Genomic DNA, 20,402 nt, shown 5'->3' with positions numbered 1-20,402 from the left:
AATGCAAAGCACTATGGGAGATATAGCTATATTTTTGGGAGAAAGAGGGGACACCTTCCTTGTCAAATATTTTAAAAATGACTGAACAGTATAACCCCAAACCTGTCCCGGAAATGAAGTCAAAGCTTCGTGCCCAAGTTGTTTCCCATTTGGTCCAATTCTCTCCAGTGTTTTTTTGACTTTTTCTCTATGGGAAAACGAATGGGAGTAGGCCCGAAAACTACTTTCTTTGCTTTTATAATAACTTTTTCATTTTTTAACTAATCGTTCCCATAATTTCCAGTCTGGGAGTTGCCCGTGACAAACATTTTGTTTGTAAAATATCTGCCAAATCCGTCATGCAAGTCAAAAGTTATTAGTTTTAGGATTTTCTATTGCTCGTGTAACTCACCTCAACTATAGTCGCATTATAATACATACAATACATTAAACAGCAATTTAAAGTTTGTTTAAATTATGTCAAAAGTGATGTCATTTGTGAGGCCATTAATGTACTTATGGGCTATGCAAGTGGCATAGCTTTCAACACCTACTGAATTTCGGATGGCTTGTTGCGTCGAATTGGCACCTTAACGTCACTTCAGCGTAAGTGTTTTCACTGAATTTTATGTTTTTTTGTTGCACGTAAAACGTATTCACTTTGTCTTTTAAGAAAAATATTTTCATTAAAAAAACAAAAAAACTCCCCCTTATTAATATATCTATACACAAATTCACATTCCAGCCTCTTCTGGCACACTTCAGCCCACTTTGCCAAGATGGCCTCCATGGATGTAGAAGGTGGGTCTCCGTACGGAGCCCCTCTTCCATTACCATGGTGCCTGGAATAGTGACAGGCAGTTGCTGCTGCGGCGGCACCTGCTGCTGCAACAATCAGGTAAGTGGGTAAGAGTAGGGGGTTGGGAATAGTTTAAAAAAAAGAAACGGGAGGGTGGGGATGATGGCGCTGCAGGGGTGGGGAAGCAGCCTGCGGATTTCGGGGAATGCGGGCTGAGATCAGAGGTTTCAGCGGCAAGCCCATGATCCGTGGAACTTGACTAGCTCCGCCCACCGCCCCGGGTGCTAATTTCGGAAATGCGACACCAGTTTATGTTTCTGCGCTGCCAATTCTCATTTTAACTCCTGTTTCCTCTTAGTCGCTGACTCCCCACTTTCACTTGTTAGCTCCAGTGGCCCTTAACATCTTGTCACTATTCCCTTGAGGTCTCCTACTACCCGCCCTGGAACCAGTGATCCCCCCTCTCCCCACTGCTCAGGAATCGGATGTTCTGGCTCTTGGGCAGATGTAACATCATCATCATAGATACTTTCATTTCAGATTAAATCCTTACAAATTTGCGATATCAATATCAAAATAATAAATAACATTCATATAAATCCCACAGGCAAAATAAAACAGTTTAAATTGGCGAGCAATCAGGAAACTCCATGTACATGTATACTAAACCCAATGTAAGGAAATATAAAAAGAAATCTATTGATAAATGACAACGATGGTGATATATTCATCAGTGAATTGACCTATATATGAATATCTGTCATGTACTAACCCCGCTATTTAGCCCTAGACTGGGCTTGTTGAAATATAGATGAATGCTTGTGTCTTTTTACTGTGTGCCTTGTGGAAAAGCACACAAAAACCAAATATATGTGTTTCATTTATGTAGTGATTTTTTGATACATGAATGAATTTTATTTGAACTTTTTAAGATGTCAGTGTGACTCCACATATGTGTTTTGATCTATGGAGTAGATAACACAAAGTGCATATCACTGCCTGGTTGAAAAGGCGGATTTAGAGAGAGGTAATTAGGCTGATGCTTCACTGTTTTCGCTAGTGCTGTCCCTCTGAAGCTTAATCCCCCTTTTCCAAAAAATCAGGAGACTACCCATTATATTCCCTGTGGTTGCAGGAGCAAAATGTACATACAATGTTTGTCCTGTGAAAATCAGTTTCTTCATGAATCCGCTGTTACATGTGAAGGGTTTACAAGATAACTAAACAAATTAAGCTCTTGTTTTAGAGATCTGAGTGCACCCTGCAGACAGACACAGGTTCAAATCCCAGCAAGGCCGACTCTGCCCATCGTCCTTCTGGGGTCGATAAATTGAATTTACTGTTAAAGAGGGCAGCAATGACACCTGTTGTTACAGTTCTTAGAATCGAGAAGAATAAGGCATGAAGCACCACATACATGGTTTTATTTAAAGTGCACTTGAACTTTTAGACTGGTTCAATGCATGCTTTTCTCACTGTGTTTCTCATGATGAACATCCATTTGAAGCCCTTGCATCTCTTGCCGACACATATTGAAACATGATTTAGTTAGTCCCGCGAGCCACTTGTTTGCTCTTGGATAAAGGAGCTTGCCGAGAATAGAATCCTGTTCCAGGCCCTAGTACCATATTATTCAGGGATGATTTAGTTTCACGTTACACAGGGGATGATGTAGTGTTGGCCCAAGTTCTGAAATATGCGCCTACAAACCACCGACCAGCATCTTTGTGCCATATGTTTAGTTTTGTACTTTTTGTCGCCGCTAATCCAGTCCTCTGTTCTCATTCCCTCTGTATTCACAACCCTCATGTTTTTCTATTCTCAGCAGTTGTTTTGACATCTCTCTACTGTGACCTGCCAGAAATGTGCCCCACTTGCCTCCCATTAACATGGCCGCAAGCAGCCATTTCCTAACAATGTCCAATTGACTACCTCACCTGATTTCTGCCAGTTTATGATACACATCATCTCCAAATAGATTTCTACCAAATAATATGGTGTTATGACTGGGCCACACTGGGGGGTAATGGCCCGAGCGAAGCAGGAGCGGTTAATGAAGGCACTGGGACGTTACCTCCCGGTGTAGCCTGTAGAATGGATTAATAACGGCATTAGCACCTGGGTTATTAAACCGGTAACCGGGGTGTTACAAACAAAACATTCACTGAACGGGACTCTGCGTGCAGGCCGTACAATGAAGGAAAATACTTTGCCAAGATGGCCTCCATGGATGTAGAAGGTGGGTCTCCGTACGGAGCCCCTCTTCCATTACCATGGTGCCTGGAATAGTGACAGGCAGTGAAGTTGCTGCTGCGGCGGCACCTGCTGCTGCAACAATCAGGTAAATGGGTAAGAGTAGGGGGTTGGGAATAGTTAAAAAAAAAGAAACGGGAGGGTGGGGATGATGGCGCTGCAGGGGTGGGGAAGCAGCCTGCGGATTTCGGGGAATGCGGCTGAGATCAGAGGTTTCAGCCCATGATCCGTGGAACTTGACTGGCTGCGCCCACCGCCCCGGGTGCTAAATAAATGCGACACCAGTTTATGTTTCTGCGCTGCCAATTCTCATTTTAACTCCTGTTTCCTCTTAGTCGCTGACTCCCCGCTCTCACTTGTTAGCTCCAGTGGCCCTTAACATCTTGTCACTATTCCCTTGAGGTCTCCTGCTCTCCGCCTTCGAACCAGTGATCCCCCCGCTCCCCAGTGCTCAGGAATCGGATGTTCTGGCTCTTGGTGTAGATGTAACATCATCATCATAGATACTTTAATTTCAGATTAAATACTTACAAATTTGCGATATCAATATCAAAATAATAAATAACATTCATATAAATCCCACAGGCAAAATAAAACAGTTTAAATTAAAATATAAATTATGTATGCTTAAAACATCATATAAATACTACTTCTATGCTATTTTGTTCTTAATTCTCATATCAGCTGTCAAGACCTTTTCAAGGACCCAACACACTTTTCATGGCTGCTAGTGCATTATAATGTGCGATCTCTGAGCTCTGGATTGCCAAGATTCAGTCCCCCTTACTAATGGGGGCTTTGGGTGTTGTTTGGGACAGAGGAAGATGAACCTCAGAATATAGACCCGTGCACTGATATTCCTAATGTAACCTCAGAGCTTGCAGCTGTAGGCCAAAAAGCATAAGTTAACAGATCAAGTCCAGCAATGATGGCTAACAAGTGCTGAGGGGCTGTAAAAACCAACGTAGACCACAGGCATTGACTAGAGGGCTTTTAGCACACTACCAGACCGCTGTGATTCTCAATTAGCACCAAGGCCGAGCACTTGGGTTCTTTTTTGTCCCTTTGGGAAAATGGTTTTGCATGCCGAAGACAATACACTTGGAGCATGAGCACGTTTCTCAGAAAGAAAACAGAAGTCCAACATGGCCACCATGAAATGAGAAGGAGAAGACGCCCTTTTCTATTTCCATGTCAGTACAGCGAAGGTCCTAGCAGCGTAAGTAAAGCGGAAGAGAGGAAGTGTGTTGGGCCACTCTGGTTACTCAGAACTGCAGAACATTATAGCGGGTTATTATTCACTTTTCAAGCAACTGTATTGGAGGCAGCACACCTCTATGGTGCTAATAACAAATAAATCCCTGATCGGCTCTTACCTATGTAGATGGTGGCTAGCTACATTGTGCATCTATGTAGGTAGGCAGCGACCACAACCGTTAAGTCACTCATAATGTTAAATGTAAACCTAACTGAATGAAGACATTCTTTGATTCTGCATCTGTGTTATTTATTTATTTATTATTTCATTTATAAAGCACACTAAACCCGGAGGCATCCAGGCGCTGTTACAGGCAGTACAACGATAGGTAAAACCGTGAGCAGCAATATCCTAAATGCAGATATATTCCTATGGGGAGAATTTAGGAGGTGAGGCCCCCCTGGTCACCTCATGGGTGAAAATCAGAGTCTTGAGGTACTTATATCAACAACATGTTGGATATCCACAACAACAGAAGACGAGTAACCTGGGGCACTTACATGAACCAAAGGAGCACGCATTAGTCATTCACTTTCATTTTACAAATTCTCACCAGTCCCTCAATCTCTGCACTTGCCACTAGTTAACTAATTTATTACCTACAAATGCATCACACTCAACTTCAAAGTTCTCCACTCCTCAACTCCAGGGACCAGATTTTCCCTGATCCATTGCTAAATCCCCTCTTTGCTTCTAGCCCTGCTTGTGATTCCTTTACATTCGAATCCTCGCACCCGTTCACCCTGTGTCTGTGTTGCTACATGCATGTGGCATGCTGCGGAACTCTAGACTCACCAGGCACCGTAGGGTCGTCCCCCCTCCTTTTTCCCCCTCTGCTCTTAAATATTGTGTGTTAACGTTTTTTGCATTTCGCAATCTCCCTCCCTCCCTGCCCTGTGGGCGCTTTGAAACAGTTTATTCTTATTGTAATTAAGCACCTAACAAGCAAACAATAAACAGATAAATAAATAAATATATCTAAAGAACAATTTCACTGGCCAACTTTAAATCGTTGCTCAGAACCCACGTTTCCCTCGAAGCCTTATTTATTATTATTATTATTATTATTATTATTATTATTATTATTATTATTATTATTAATAATGATATTATCATGATCAGGACCCTATAAATAGACTGTTCACTGCATTCGGCCACTACATAGATTTCTTGCATTTTTTAGCAGAGTAACTAATGGTTTTAAAATGATGGCTTCTGTAGCAATGTCTACACTAGAACGACATGGTCGCTGCCGCTACTTCTTAAAGCCCAGCATATATTTCATCTCTGATTATATTTATGTATTCTCTTGTGTCTGATCACCAGCCTGCCGACTTATTCCCTGAATGCCGTCCAGTCTGTCTTTCCCAATCCCAGAATGCAATTGTTCTCTGTCATTTTTAGTAACCTTTGCCTGTGTGCCCTCACCCGGCCCCTTTGTTTATTCACGTGTTTGTGTGTCTCTTGTTTGTGTACTTTCACTTATCTGTTCCCTTTTATTTTGTATTTTTTCTTCCCAGGTTTTAACCCTGCTCTTTTGATTGGTTTTCCATTTGTGTGATTTCATTTGTTTATAGTTCCTGACTACTTTCTAATTTTACACCTCTTTGTGATCTTTTTCTTATTGTTATTCTGCAGGCTTTTCTTTTTTCTTTGCTGATGTATTTATTTTGCCCCTTTCATTAAGTTGTTTGTTTGCTACACTTTAAAAAAATAAATATTGTAAGTTGATTTCTTTTAAGGAATTTATTTCACCATAGTTTGGGGATTGAAGCTTCATTTACAAAGTAAAAACACATCTTCCCATTGCATTAGTATTCACTTAAAAAGATGTTTACAAAAAATATGCACAAATATACAAAGATATTGTTGAAAGGAAGGCTGCGAAGCAACGGGGCAAGTATTTTGTGTTTGAAGTGCAGACATATGGAAGGAGAAGTCCTCCATCATTTTCTTCTTCAAATGCCTTCCCAACTACTCCTCTTTCTGCACGTACATTAACAGCACAATTACAAAGCACGTTTTGGAAGCCGATCGGTACTATTAAGGATGGAAGTGACCATGTTTTTATCACAATTTGTTTTTTTTCGCATTGAAAGGGCCAAGGAGTAGTCGCATGCAATATAATTTGTTTACAACACATAAGTAGTCATGAGTGGTACTTTAAAGAATCGCATTACATGACACATACATTTGTAAATTAGCCCCCACAAAAGGAACCTTCCACTTTTACTCCCAAGCAGAGGCTTTGCTAGGGGGCGGCTGAGGGGGCTATAGCCCCGGATCTTTTGGTTGTAGCCCCAGATAGAAGCTCAGGGGTTACAACCAAAAAGGCTAGCTAGCCCCCAGTCCGGACAGTCCGAAAATTAGCATAGCCCCGGATCTTTTACAGACCTAGCGACATCCCTGCTCCCAAGAAGTGCCATTTTGGAATGAATGTTCACCACTCTGCAGCCACCCTTGCAAATTAACAATCATAGAATGGTGACTGTTCAGCTGAAGCTACATCTTGCTTGAAAGTTCACACGAGGCTTCTTGGAAATACTGCACTACACAGCACTGAAACTGACATTGCTGTCTACCCCCCCCCCATACACCTCTAGTGAGGGGGGGGGGTGGGGAGAGATGGGCGTACATAGAGAAGTCACTTTCAGTTATATTGTTTCAGTTAGCAGTGATACCATGTGACCTTGTATTTCCTTTCAGACAGGATGTGCTTTCTGTAGAAATTAAACAGTTGGGTGGAGGAGCCTGGGGGCTTTTAGGCACTCTTCCTGGAGATGGGCTGGGTGACCAGCAACCACTCCACACTCCTATACTGCCAGAGCTTGCTGGCCTTGTCCTAGCCAGTGTTTCGCATGGTCCTACCAAAATGGCAGCCATCACCATTTGTGGAAGCATAAGGGCGCATCAGGATTGGGTATTCCTATGCACAAAAAAGGTCCACCCGGTTATTTGGGGTTGAGTGTTGTGCTCACCAGCAGAGCACAACGCCCCAGCACGCTGCACATTCTATAATGGGTGGTTACTATCAGTGTGGTTAACGCCCTTTTGGTTACACGCATTATGTATTATCCCAGAAGTAGAGTGATGCCTATTAAGAAGAGTCTTCCCATAGTAGTGGGAACTGGGCCCCAAACATTTTTCTTAAGTTAGTAAATAGCAACGTGAGATTGAAGTGGTTAGCAAATTCCTGCTGAGCGATGGGAAAGTTGGGGGGCTGGAGGGTAGGGGAGTGGATGGACACGCTGTGAACAGGAATCTGAACAAAGCTTCCATCCTTGGAATCCAAGTCAAACAGGTGCACGGCTTCACTCTCACTCAGTTCAAAGAGTGTGTGTGCTCTTAGACACAGGCAATTGCATATCTCGAAAACACTACCCGCGAGCTTCGCCTCATGCTCTCCTGTCTCATGTCGCGCTGTCCCGTTCTGTGGTTCCTGATAGGTCAGGAGCACCACATGACCCAAGCTCTCCAATCACTGCCCCTGTCTACTGCTGAAGTTGCTGAAAAGGTGGCACTGAAACACACCTAAAGAATTACAAAGCAGGCGTTTAGACTAGGCCCCTCTTTTAGAGGAAATGCTGAGTTTCAAACATGCATATTCATTTCCAACTGGAATTATTTTATAATGGAATCTATTTCCAGATGATCTCTTTTCTTGTTTTTTAAATAACATTCAAAATGCAAGTCATTATGTAAACTATATAGTGATTTTTGGGATGGTGGGGCTTTCATGAGATCATGTGGTATTTTAAACATGCCCTTATTTTTTTATTTATTTATTTATTTATAAAAAAGAAATCAGTAAATGAATTGCACTGGTTAAGTGGCACAGCGAGTAGAGCGCTCACTTTGACATCCGTGTAGAGCCTGCTAACGCAGGTTTGAATCCTGTGGGGCTTAACTCAGCCTTTCATCCTTCCGAGGTCGATAAATGAGCACCACACACCGTGGGTAATAATAAGCAGCGCTCAGATACCTGAGGGTTCGTAGCGCTATATAAATGCCAAATTATTATTTATTTATTTTATCTGCCCTTATTTTAAAATGCCCCCTAATTATGGGATGGGGTCTCATGGAATAATGACAGCACGGAGTATATCGAAAGTACTGTATGGGGTAAAAGGGTGTCACTGTAAATACTTCCTAATTTTATTTTTAATAAACATACAATTAAGAATTTGTATCGCATGGGATATTCATGCCATGGGTACATTGAAAGTATGGCCTGGAGAAAAAATGGTTTACTTACCCCATGCATAACTTTCAATATACCCCTCGAGTTTATATCCCATGTGAACCAAACTCATACTTTGTAGGTATTTTAAAAATGGAAGACTTAAATACCACGTGTTTTTACCATTGTCACCATGCTCAGAATGAGGCCCTTAGCAGGGTCAAATGGATTGCATCCTTTGGCTCCAAGGCATTTTCTTTTTAGCAGCGCACAGCAGCATTGAATATTTTATTGCCCGCAGTTATCGATATCATTGCATTTCCTCGCCTTCGCAATGATCCATAATGCATTCAAAATATTGGCAACTACAAGAAAAGCGCAGTCAATGCCCAGGAAATGCTACGCTGATCATAGGCCAGCTTTAAAAAACCATTCTGAGCCTCCACAAGAAAGATGTAATCAATGATAATAGAGCCGAATGGCAATTAATGAAAGATGGCGGCTATGGAGATGATCAAGGACTTCCCAAAATACAAAGCCAACCAGATCGAACCACCTCACCGTGATCCATCACACCTCAAACAAAATACAAAGACAACTCCACCTGCGCAACAGAGATTACTTGTGTCCCTTTTGAATGCTAGCCATCACCGGACCGACAGATTACCCAATAACAGCATCTACAGCACCAATTACAGAACCCTCCCAACAAACATACCTGACCAATCGAAAGCACCCTGCCTCCTCGCCTGCAGCAAATCCCCAGCAAGGTACCATTTAGTGATAAATGACTGCCCCTTCCTTTACAGAAATATGGCCCCTTGCTTCCAAAACACTCTCATCCCGCCTGAGACTTCACAGATCATATGGTCGCCAAACAAATATGCATGGTTGTGGACGAACCAGTCTTATTTATATATTTATTTTGACATTTGTAGAGTGCTCCGAGACCAGGGACATATTGGCACTGGTTACATGAAAGACATGATAACAAAACAGACGGTCCAATTATTTACTAATTTGTCTGGTTGCTGGTTACAGGAAGGCATGACCCAGACCGATGCTACTATCACTTACATACATAGTAAAGCATGGTAGCATCCTGGGATTTTAATGACCTTGCATGAAAAGACATGTTTTGAGGTTTTTGCAGAAGGACCACAGGGAATACGCTGATCTTAGAGATAGCGGGAGTGTGTTGCAGTGTTTTGCCGCCACCGATGGGAAGCTGCGGCCGCCCTGCCTTTTGCAGCTTGAATCTGAGGACGGAGAGGAGGTGTGAATTGGCAGCCCGGGTGGGTCTATTAGATTGTGATTTGGTGAATTTGCTAGATAGGTTTTTTGGGTCGGTATTTGCCAGGCATTTGGTCGTTAGTGAGAGAGTTTTAAACACAATGTGACCGTGAACTGGCAGCCAATGAGCATTACGTCTGGCAGACAAGATGTGCTCTTTTTTTGGAACGTTCAAGGCTGCTCTTACCTGGAGCTTTTTTATGTTGCGAACAGCTGCACCTGCAAAGAGGGCATTGCAATAGTCTATCCTGGAAAGAATCAGTGCTCTGGCTATCGCGGTACAGCCCTTGGAGGCCAGGAAAGGTCTGCAAGCATTAATGAGTTTGGACGTGTATGCTGCCGCAGATGCGAGCGCGTTTACATGTCTCATTAGAGAGAGTGTGGAGTCCAAGTGGACCCCCAGAGTTTTTAATTCTTTGCAGACCAGGATAGGGTTTCCGTCTATGATGAATGATTTGTAGTCATCATTTAGTTTATGTAGTCATGTTTGAGATCCCACCAGGAGAAGCTCAGATTTTTCATCGTTTAAGCAATGTTTGTGTTGCGCCATCCAGGCTTGGATGATTTCATATATTTTGCTCAATGCGTTGGCGTCAGAATTGTAATTGCCAGAGATGGGAAGGAGGATCTAGGTGTCATCCGCATAGTTAGCGTAAGAGACACCCTGCTTGTCTAATAAGTTGAAGAGAGGCTTTGTAAAGATATTAGTGTCGGCGAGACACAGGAAGCTTGGGGAACTCAGGACTGAGAACTGGGGTTGGGAGGGCAGCAGCAGAACTGGAGAAGACCCTCATTGTTCGGTTGGACAGGAAGGACTCAATCCAGGCTGTGGCTTTCGTGGAGAAGTAGGCTGCTGAGGAGAGGTGTTGGCATAGGATTTTGTGGTCCTCTAAATCGAAAGCCACAGAGAGGTCAAGTAGGAGGAGGAGGGCCAGATTCCCATTGTCTGTAATTTCATCCATTTGGATGTTTAAGTCCAGGAGTATTAATTCCACTCTGTGAAGTCTTAAAGTATATAAAATGTCAAAAACAAATCTGAGCCCACAATGCCTCACTGAATAAACTCTCAGTAGTGGCTCATACGACACCTTGCTCCTATTTCAACAGCTTGCTACTCTACAAATCACCTGGCTCCCAAATCAGCTTCATAGCCAAAGTAAGGCGTTCCTTCACCACTTGGTCATGATGGTGCTGGAAGACATCAACATCTTAGTTATGTGCACACACACAAACAGGTGCACACATACATGCAAAAACACACACTCACATGCGCACACACGCTCAAATGTGCGCATACTCTAATTTCTCAGGGACTGCTAGCTTTCTCTTCCAGCCCTCTGGATAGTATATCCTGGAAAAACCTAAAACCTTCTCCCTTCACACACCAACATCCTTCATCAAGCAGGCAGTGCCTAAATGAGACTAGCCCAGTAAATTCAAATTCCATTTGAAGCCCACTTCTTGACTTTAGTTTCAACACCAGTTCTCAACCTGTGTGACTATCTCTAATACACTAACTCTGCAAGATCACAAACACACCCCTCCACCAGGAAGTGTGCCTTCTCAAGAAAGAATCCTAACAAAATCAAGCATGGCGTTCCAACATCCAAATCATTATCATAAAAGTCGTACAAAGAACCCGGAAACCCATTGGACAGAAGAGAATTGCAAATAACACATAACGAGAGAATGCTTTTCAGTTTCGCTGAGCAGCGTGAAACTCCATTACACAATGAAATGGTGGAAAGTTCAAGTGAACATATTAGCCTCATCCCTCCTAAGTCTACAAGCAAAAACCACAGAATTACATCCATTGACTGAAATTCCACGAGCAGCTCAAACCCACCCCAGCAGAAACCAGGAAAATCATTATAACATGATAGCGCATTGTCGTCATCTCTTGGACACAGAGTGTTACAGCCCCTTAGAAATGTTTATAATTTTAATTAAAAAATAGGACTAATGAAGTCAGTTTTGTTAAAAATAAATACAGTCGTTTGGCACCTGTAGAGCACAGTGTCACTATTCGACAGGAATGCAGAGACACACACTGTAGCTATAGGTAGAATAAACAACCAGGCAGACATATTTTGTTTGTTTGTTTGTTTGTTTATTTATTTGGTAATGCGCTCCGAGCCCGTGGGCATCTGGGCGCAGCAGTACAAGAGGACTCGAAACTTAGTTACAAAGCCTGACACAGGCTGTTACATAACACATAAATGTCAAAAATCCATCAATAAAGAGTTTCATCAAGGAACTTTGCAGAAAGTGAATTCAGAATTGGGTTGAGACTTTGAGAATGGTGATGATCTGAGCTATCATGGTCCTCTTTTTGTTGTTAATTTGGTAAGGCTTTTGCTCCTGCTGGATTGTTCCTGAACTACTGAACAGCCATGACTGCATTGGCAATTGTGAAACATTGCCTGGTGTGCTAACTTTGCGACAACCACCCTCTCCTCTTTGAATCCCAGAGCAAGTTCCTGTGCAGTGCAGCATTGAGATTTTATTATGATGCTGAGCTGGGCTAGGCCCAGGCCTGAACTAGGATGAGCTAGGAAAGAGGACAGTGGTCTCTTCCTATATATGAGCATATACAAATGTATTTATTTGGAGTTCATTACCATTCATCAACAACGTCTGAGTGGTTATAGGAGAAATTTGCAATTATTTGGATAGAGAGGTTTAAGGGACTTGTCTGAGAGTCAGACCAAGCAAAGTAAAAGTGATTTCATCACTTTCCTGAACGTTCTGAGATCTTGTTTGGATGTAGAGGTTTAAGGGACTTGTCTGAGAGTCAGGCCAAGCAAAGTACATGCGCTTTCGCCACTTTCATCAACGTTCTGAGATCTTGTTTGGATAGATAGGTTTAAGGGACTTGTCTGAGTCAGGCCAAGCAAAGTAGATGAATGTTCATCACTTTCCTGAATGTTCTGAGATCTTGTTTGGATAGAGAGGTTTAAGGGACTTGTCAGAGAGTCAGGCCAAGCAAAGTAGATGAGTTGTCATCACTTTCCTGAACGTTCTGAGATCTTGCTTGGATGGAGAGGTTTAAGGGACTTGTCTGAGAGTCAGGCCAAGCAAAGTAGATGAGTTGTCATCACTTTCCTGAATGTTCTGAGATCTTGTTTGGATAGAGAGGTTTAAGGGACTTGTCGGAGAGTCAGGCCAAGCAAAGTAGATGAGTTGTCATCACTTTCCTGAATGTTCTGAGATCTTGTTTGGATAGAGAGGTTTAAGGGACTTGTCGGAGAGTCAGGCCAAGCAAAGTAGATGAGTGTTCATCACTTTCCTGAATGTTCTGAGATCTTGTTTGACGCAAAGATCCAGCATGCATACGGGTACAGTATGTCTGTAGACATCTTGGGCACACAGTCATACAGAGCAAGACCTGCTACGTACCAGCAGCCACGCCACCACAGCTGAGACCTCTCTGTTTGCACAGCAGTTTATACCACTGAGCTTTCACCCTCCTGTGAGCCAAGTATTTGCTCAATGTAGAGGTAAAAGACAGACAGATCAAAGGGTTTCCAAACTGCACATGTTAAAAAGTAACTTTCTGATGCAACCTATCCCTTGTGAAAGTGAACTAGAGTCTAGGACCTTGGGAGAGGGGATCCCAAGTTCACCAAGTCCACGGGAGCACAGTGGGGAAAGGATCGCATGGGATCTGGGCAGGGACATCATTTCACCAAAAAGCCAGATGTAGCGGAAGTGACATCACATGACCCTTAACCTCTGATGACATCACACAAAGTGATGTCATTTGACCCAACCCCAAAGTAACATCACAGGAAGTGAAGGAGCACAACCTTTTGCGCCTTGATAAAACAGGAAGTGGCATTATATAGCATTGTTCCTACATACACAACGAAAAATATGGTTAGGTTATCACTATATTGTGATATACATTTCTTACACAAATGGATCACCATATGTATCATTAAGATCAGTGTGTATAGGCCCATATTACCAAATTACTCTGCAAGAAGACATCCAAGGCCAAATGATAATGATGTGTTATTATATAGCACTTACGCTTAAGCACTTTATATAGAACAAATATACATACAATATCATCCAACCTGTGTTGGTACTCATTTATCGACCTCAGAAGGACGAAAGGCTGAGTTGAGGTGTTTAAGAACAGACTAAATCAGGGACTCACCCCTTGAAGTGTGCCTGAAATAAACCTGTAATGAGTCTAGCAATTATTGTATAGAATTTGAGAAAGACAACTTTTTTTTAATTCCTATTCATTCTTATTTAGGGTCACTACTGAAAGTGTCACACTAGTGCAACCCCCTGTTTTTTTTAAGAGGTCTGAACAAGAAAGCCAGCCACTCCAGAAACAAAGAGCTACATGGCGCTGGCCACAGCCAGTCCAGGAGCTTGCATTTTTTTTAAAAAAAAGAAAGAAAAAGAAACTTTAAAAAATAATGTTTTAAGGGTAGCAAGTAAGACCACAGGGAGACCCCAGGGGTCGCAGTTGCGACCCCCTGGTTAACCTCAAATGACGTCCGTGGATCTGGGGCCCTTTCCTGACCCCTGTGGCACATGGTCCATGGGTTAGGGAATAGCTTAACACTGACATCAAATGTCTCAATTGAACAGCCTGTTTATGTTTCTGCAGAAACACTTTGTGCCTAATTCGTGGACATTTTAGCGAGGTGCAAAGTGGCTTTGCACTGGTGAAAAGTTAATTAGCACGGCCAGCAAACACATTGAACCGTCCCTGATTCACGGAGTGGTGCAAAGTCTACTTCTCTGGTGCAAAGTGTATTTTTGCAGAGCAAAGTCACTTTGCACTGCAAAAGTACTCTGCACTGGGCTAAATCGGCAGTGCAAAGAGTACTTTTGCAATGCAAAGTGACTTTGCTCTGCAAAAATACGCTTTGCACCAGAAAAATACACTTTGCACCGCGCTGTGAATTGGGGCCGGTTCAACGTGTTTGATCTAAGTGACTGGGTTGCTACTGAGGAGCCCGCTCAAAGGCACCAGAGATGGGCAGACGAAAAAATAGGTTTCCCTCTTCGCCAGTCGCCTTCGCCCAGTCGTTTAAATAGGAATAGCTTTTCAAAATGCCCGAGCCATATGTGGACTGGCCTATGGGCAAATGTGTAGATTGCTGAAAAGGCTGCGAAAGGCATGCAGGGCTGGGATGGTGTCAGTGAGATGTCACATGAGATTGACTCTGCTCCAGCCCCACAGGCTTCTCGGAATCATCAGTCTGTTGATCGGGGACTGCAATTTCCCAAAGACCAGACACCGTCTTGCCAGAGCAAGGGAGTCCTGGTGAGTCTTCTGCCTGATTTAAGGGGGCCGGCTCAGGCTGTGCTCCATGTTTTCTGATTCGGCCCATGGTCCATATCCCTCAGGCTGCTGTCACTATGGTACGCATGTGCTGGTCTCTCATAATGTTTCTGATTGGGGAGAACAGTGTAAATGGCCTCACTGAAAATGTTATGGAGGCTCCCTGTCACCAAGCCACCAACTTTCTTTTCTGGCCTCTTCTTTTACAAACCATATCACTCTCATAAGATTATCCTATTGGTTTAACTGAAGTCAGCTTAGACTACAATGGCCAGAATGCATTTGTTAGTCAAATGAAAGACAAAGGGCCTCCAAACCGGGTTCCATTACCGGGTTCCTGCAATGAGGAATAACCGGGTCATTCCGACATAGGAGGACCCGTTAATTCCTCCTTGCAGGAACCATTCCCAATTCCCATTTGAGCCCCCATAGGGCTCAATGGGAATGGGGAGGGAGGTAATAACGGGCAGATTACATCTGGCCCATTATTACCTCCCTCTTCCCCTCGCGGGACCCGGAAAAGACGCCTGGTTTTACCAGGCGTCTGATCCGGGTCCCGCAAAGGGAAGCTCCTAATCGGCGCTCCTGTAATGAAGGCGGCCGGTCCCGTACCGGCCCCCTTCATTACTGGAGCGCCACCCTTATAATGAGGCCCAAAGACTTGAAAACTGTATCTCATTTGCTATGGGTTCATGTGCTACTTTCTCAGTGTGTGAGGACACCTCAAGGATGGAGGGGGAACAATGCGCTTTTCTTTCTCCAACGCGGTGAGGGGTGCCCCTTTGTGCCCAGCTCTTACATTTTGGAGTAACACACGCACATACTAGTACTTTGGCATGTTTCATGGAATACGGGCCCTGGCATGGGGGCTGCCTTCTAAATGCACCATGTGATTTGCCAGCTCGCCTCTACATAGAAAGAAAACTACAACTCCCATCATGCATTGGATGTGAGTATAAGGATTGCGGCCCTCCTTAACAGAATAGTGCCCCCTGCACAAATTATCAATTTCTGGCCACGCATACAGAAGCACAGACCATCAAGGAGCGGTGGGTGGGCACCTTGCTTTGCCTTGACGGGCCTTGTGATGCCAGCAGTCTTGGGCCAATCTTTGATTTCTGAGTCTGGAGAGTTTGCGATCCTTGGCTGTAGAGATCTCAAAGCCCTCATTGGCTGGTCATGGGGTGGGGATTCGGATAAGCTATCGGGTTCCTTATTCTAGAAGATTTTGTGGGTAGAGCAGAACATTTTAAAGCATATTCTGGGTTCTATGAGAAGCCGTTTTAGGGATTTCATCACTGAAGTAATCAGGACTTTTTTCTCTCAGCTAATCTGGATACCCTTTTTTGTACTAATTGTTATTGGTAATTGTAATTGGTTATTTATAATGCGCTTAATACCCAGAGGTTTCTAAGCGCGGACCTGGGGCTCGAACCTGTGTTGCTCCGCATCGCAAGCGCGTTGCCCCTGGGCTAATTGCGGTTTGTTAATTAGGCACTGCAATTCTGGAGACGGATGCATAATCCATCGCAATAGCCATACTTGGGCGGTCCACTGCAGCACATGAAACAAGATGGCGGCTCATCACTGAAGCTCTGCCCCATTTTTAACATATAAAATCATTCTCCCACGTGCCGGCTATGCCTGTTTGTGCTCTGGGCTGCTGCCACTTGATATTGTTGTAAAACATGAATGGGGTCCTTAAAGTGACCAATGGTGGATGTCGGGCATCTATCAATATGCGCAATTTAGGAATTATTCAGGTGTAACTTGTTATCACACTGTATGGTAGGAGATACAAAGCTAAAGGTTGCGTCCTTTACTTTTCATGTTCTCAGGCTTCAAATAAAAAGTACGAAAAATTGCTTATGATCTGTGCAGGTTGAACAATGTGTGTTTCCCGCAGGACCCCCGTGTTGGGGATCTAGACCCTAACGAGATGGAGTTGCTTCCCTGGGCAACGCTAAGAGAAATGGGGTGGCGCTGTTGCGACTGTATGAAATGCCAAACCCAATACTGGCACCCTCCTGTTGTAAAACGCTCTGCTGCTCTTGAGGTTGATTTTGCGCCATATGCTATTCATTTAGCTAAATCCACATGTAGACAGCAAAGTCAGATATAGAAGATTGAAAAACCAGCTGTCGATCTAATGGATATTCACGCCCCTGTGGCAGATGAGGCAAACGTTTTGGAAACATGCTACAGAATGGATGCTACTGGATAGTCAGACCATCATTGTTGGAGGGGATTTGAACATGATTGTTGACTCTCTTCTTGACGGACAGTCTAATGCTTTGTTTACACCCCTGAAGGCACCTGCACTGCTGCCTTATACCTAGCACTTGCCATTTGCTGTCGGCACTTCACAGTTCTTAGCTTTTCACTATTTATTTATCTGAATTCCTTTGCTCAGCACTTTCCACTTCATCCCCCCTCAAGCACTTTCCCCTTTCTCCTCACCCATGCACTTGAGCGTTCTCAATGTCACTGGGCCTAGTAAAATCGTTGTTTTTTGTACTCCCTTGTTCCCCTCCCTTGCCTCGTCGTGCAACACATGTGAAACACATGTGAACGAGCGCGATATAAATAAAATATCATATCATATCATAAAGCACATGCTCTTTTCAAGAACACTAGCACCCAATTTTTAAATTGATATGCAATTGCATGCAGGGGACCACCAACGTTAGCACCTACGCACTGTGGGACCCCTGAATTCAATTTTAAATATTCACAAGGTGGAGGGGAAAAGGAAAAACTCACTTTTACAATTTAATTTTCCAGTCCGTTCTGTGAAAAAGGGGCCGCTGCCTGCAAAGTACACTTTGCAGACAGAGTTTACTAATGATCCCTATGAAATTTAATTGGGCTAAACCAAGGCAGATTCCATAGGAATCGAGTCGTTTCATGCTGCATGAAAATATTATGCAGGTGTGAAATGACGTTGATGAGAGAGAGGAGCAATGCATGGCAGAGATCACATGTCTGCTCCGTGCCCCTCTTCCACCACTTGTACATAGTCTGGAGAATTAAATCGGTCTTGCTTTTACACCTCCCTTTTACGCACAGACCATTATTGTACATTGGTCAATACATTGAGAATGCAACACCAAACAATGAAAGATTTCAGGGAATTGTTGTGGGAATCTTGCCATATCGGCGCTGCGTATAAGATTTAGGCAAATCTCTTAGTTATTGGGCAATACTGTCTCACAATAAATAAATAAAGAGCACTCTTGCTCTAGATTTTCACCATTGGGTCTTTATTGTTGCCTGAGGTTCTGACACGTGGTTCGACCCCACACGGGTCTTTATCAAGGCAAATGTTTCTAGATAACTTGATTGATAGGGCTTGTTGCCAGAGGGTGTTCCACATAGGTTTACACTGATTAGTGATCTTGCGAGACCTGGTGCCTCCGTTGGATATTTCTCCCGTTGGCGGTGATCTTTACATGTATGTGGGCTCGAAAACACTTGTTGGCACCTCTAGCAACAATTAAAGACCCCTTCCTTTATAGATATCTGTGCACGAGACCACAAGCAACCACAGGCCTATTTTGGCCTCACTGGGCCTCATCAGTGAGGTGTAGCTTTGGTCTCTAAGCCCATCAAGCGCGAGAGCAACGCCTGGACATACCTGTCCCACATGGGGTGACATATGTAAAACAAAAGAGATGATGGCTAGAATGTTTCAAATTATTCTCGACCTTAGGAATCGATCTTGGCGGCCCTCCAGATCATCGTTCTACAGCCTGCTTGGGGATGCTTGTGGTTTGGTGCAGAAGGGATGTGACTTAGCAAGTGTGGCAGGACGGCCCCTTTTGGGGAGGGACCAAGCCTGATTTGCATATGGTCTTTCACTGTTCTGTAATGGCTCGGCAAGCATAGAACAGTGGTCTGAAGAGATGCCCAGAGATATTGTCAGAGGTTTAAGATTAATTCTAACCATCACCTCTTCTGTTTATCTGTTAACAGGCAGAGCACCCATTATATTTGTGTGGTGCCGGGCTACTGGAAACACAGACATGTGGTACCTGGGGAAACAACCTGGCACATCCATCCTATTAAATTCCCCCAGACCCTCCACAATCCTCTATAGAGCCTGCTCCCCTTGCTAGCATACACACCCTTTGCAAAACCCATTCCCTTTACCAGCACCCTTCAGGCTCACCCCAACAAACAATTAATGAACATACCCATTCCCCACTCACACAAACACCTCTACATCCCCATCCCCCACTCATACAAACACCTCTGCAGCACCCATCCCCATTCACACAAACACCTCTGCAGCACCCATCCCCCACTCACACAAGCACCTCTGCAGCACCCACCCCCACTCACACAAACACCTCTGCAACACTCACACAAGCACCTCTGCAGCACCCATCCCCATCCCCCTCTCACACAAACACCTCTGCAACAACCACCCTCACCAGAAAACCCTGCACATGCAGCAACCTCTTCTCTCGTCCCCATTCATATTATTTATTTATTTGTTCATTTATACAGCGCACTAAACCCGGAGGCATCAAGGCGCTAGTTACAGGGGTTACGTCAGCCAGAAAGAGTTTGGTGCAAAGCCTTAAGCAAATTGAGTATCAAAGTGACCAGTTCTTTAAGAGATGAAACTCATCAAGGTCTCCTGGGAGAATAGTAGCGTTTTAAGATGCTTACGGAAAGCCCAGTAAGACGGTTCCGATCTTAGAGCCAACCGAAGGGCATTACACACACATATCCCTACTGCACCCTCTCCCCACCAAACCCACTATGGCACACATGTACCCATTTGCAATGTCCCTACAGAGGTACCGTACAACAACGCCATTCTTGCAGGGTTTCTGCTGCACTGGGGGTTACAGAAGTCCTGGGGAAGGGGAAATGTGAAGAGACGCCGTCACCATTGCTGCTGCAAATCTCAGCAGTCCGTAGAGCCTTTTTTTTGCATAGTATCATCTCAATTGCATTTTAAAGACACTTGTAGGTGAGCAAACCAAATGGCCGACGCTTAACGAAAGTGTTGCTTACAGTGACAACTGCTCCATCACAAGGAAGCAACTACAACAACATCGGACCCAAGTCTCTTACAAAGCGCAACATGAAGATCTTAAATACTAGCATTTCTATTTACTGTTTTTGACTGTAGAAAAGGCATTTCATTGTTTTATTTATTGATAGGCAATTACTGGCACAAGTGGTGCTTGAAAGACTCGTTGCTTTTCTTCTTTTTAGTGCAAACAATTTTAATCCCAAAAAATCTGCTCCAAGAAGTTCACACATTCAAAGAATCAGAGAAGGTATTATATGGCAACAAAGGTGAAAGGAGAAA

The 20,402-nt window shown here is 43.7% G+C and overlaps 1 protein-coding gene across 1 annotated transcript in view; it reads right to left on the bottom strand.

Moving 5' to 3' along the window:
* Positions 1-20,402, bottom strand: part of ITIH2 (inter-alpha-trypsin inhibitor heavy chain 2) — a 149,254-nt gene that overhangs the window by 107,298 nt on the left and 21,554 nt on the right. The window lies entirely within an intron of this gene.

Source organism: Ambystoma mexicanum, chromosome 12 (genome assembly GCF_040938575.1).
Source record: "Ambystoma mexicanum isolate Mex_15411 chromosome 12, UKY_AmexF1_1, whole genome shotgun sequence".
Taxonomy (NCBI): Eukaryota; Metazoa; Chordata; class Amphibia; order Caudata; family Ambystomatidae; genus Ambystoma; species Ambystoma mexicanum.
The sequence above is the reverse complement of the archived record's forward strand: the minus strand, read 5'-3'. Positions and strand labels throughout refer to the sequence as shown.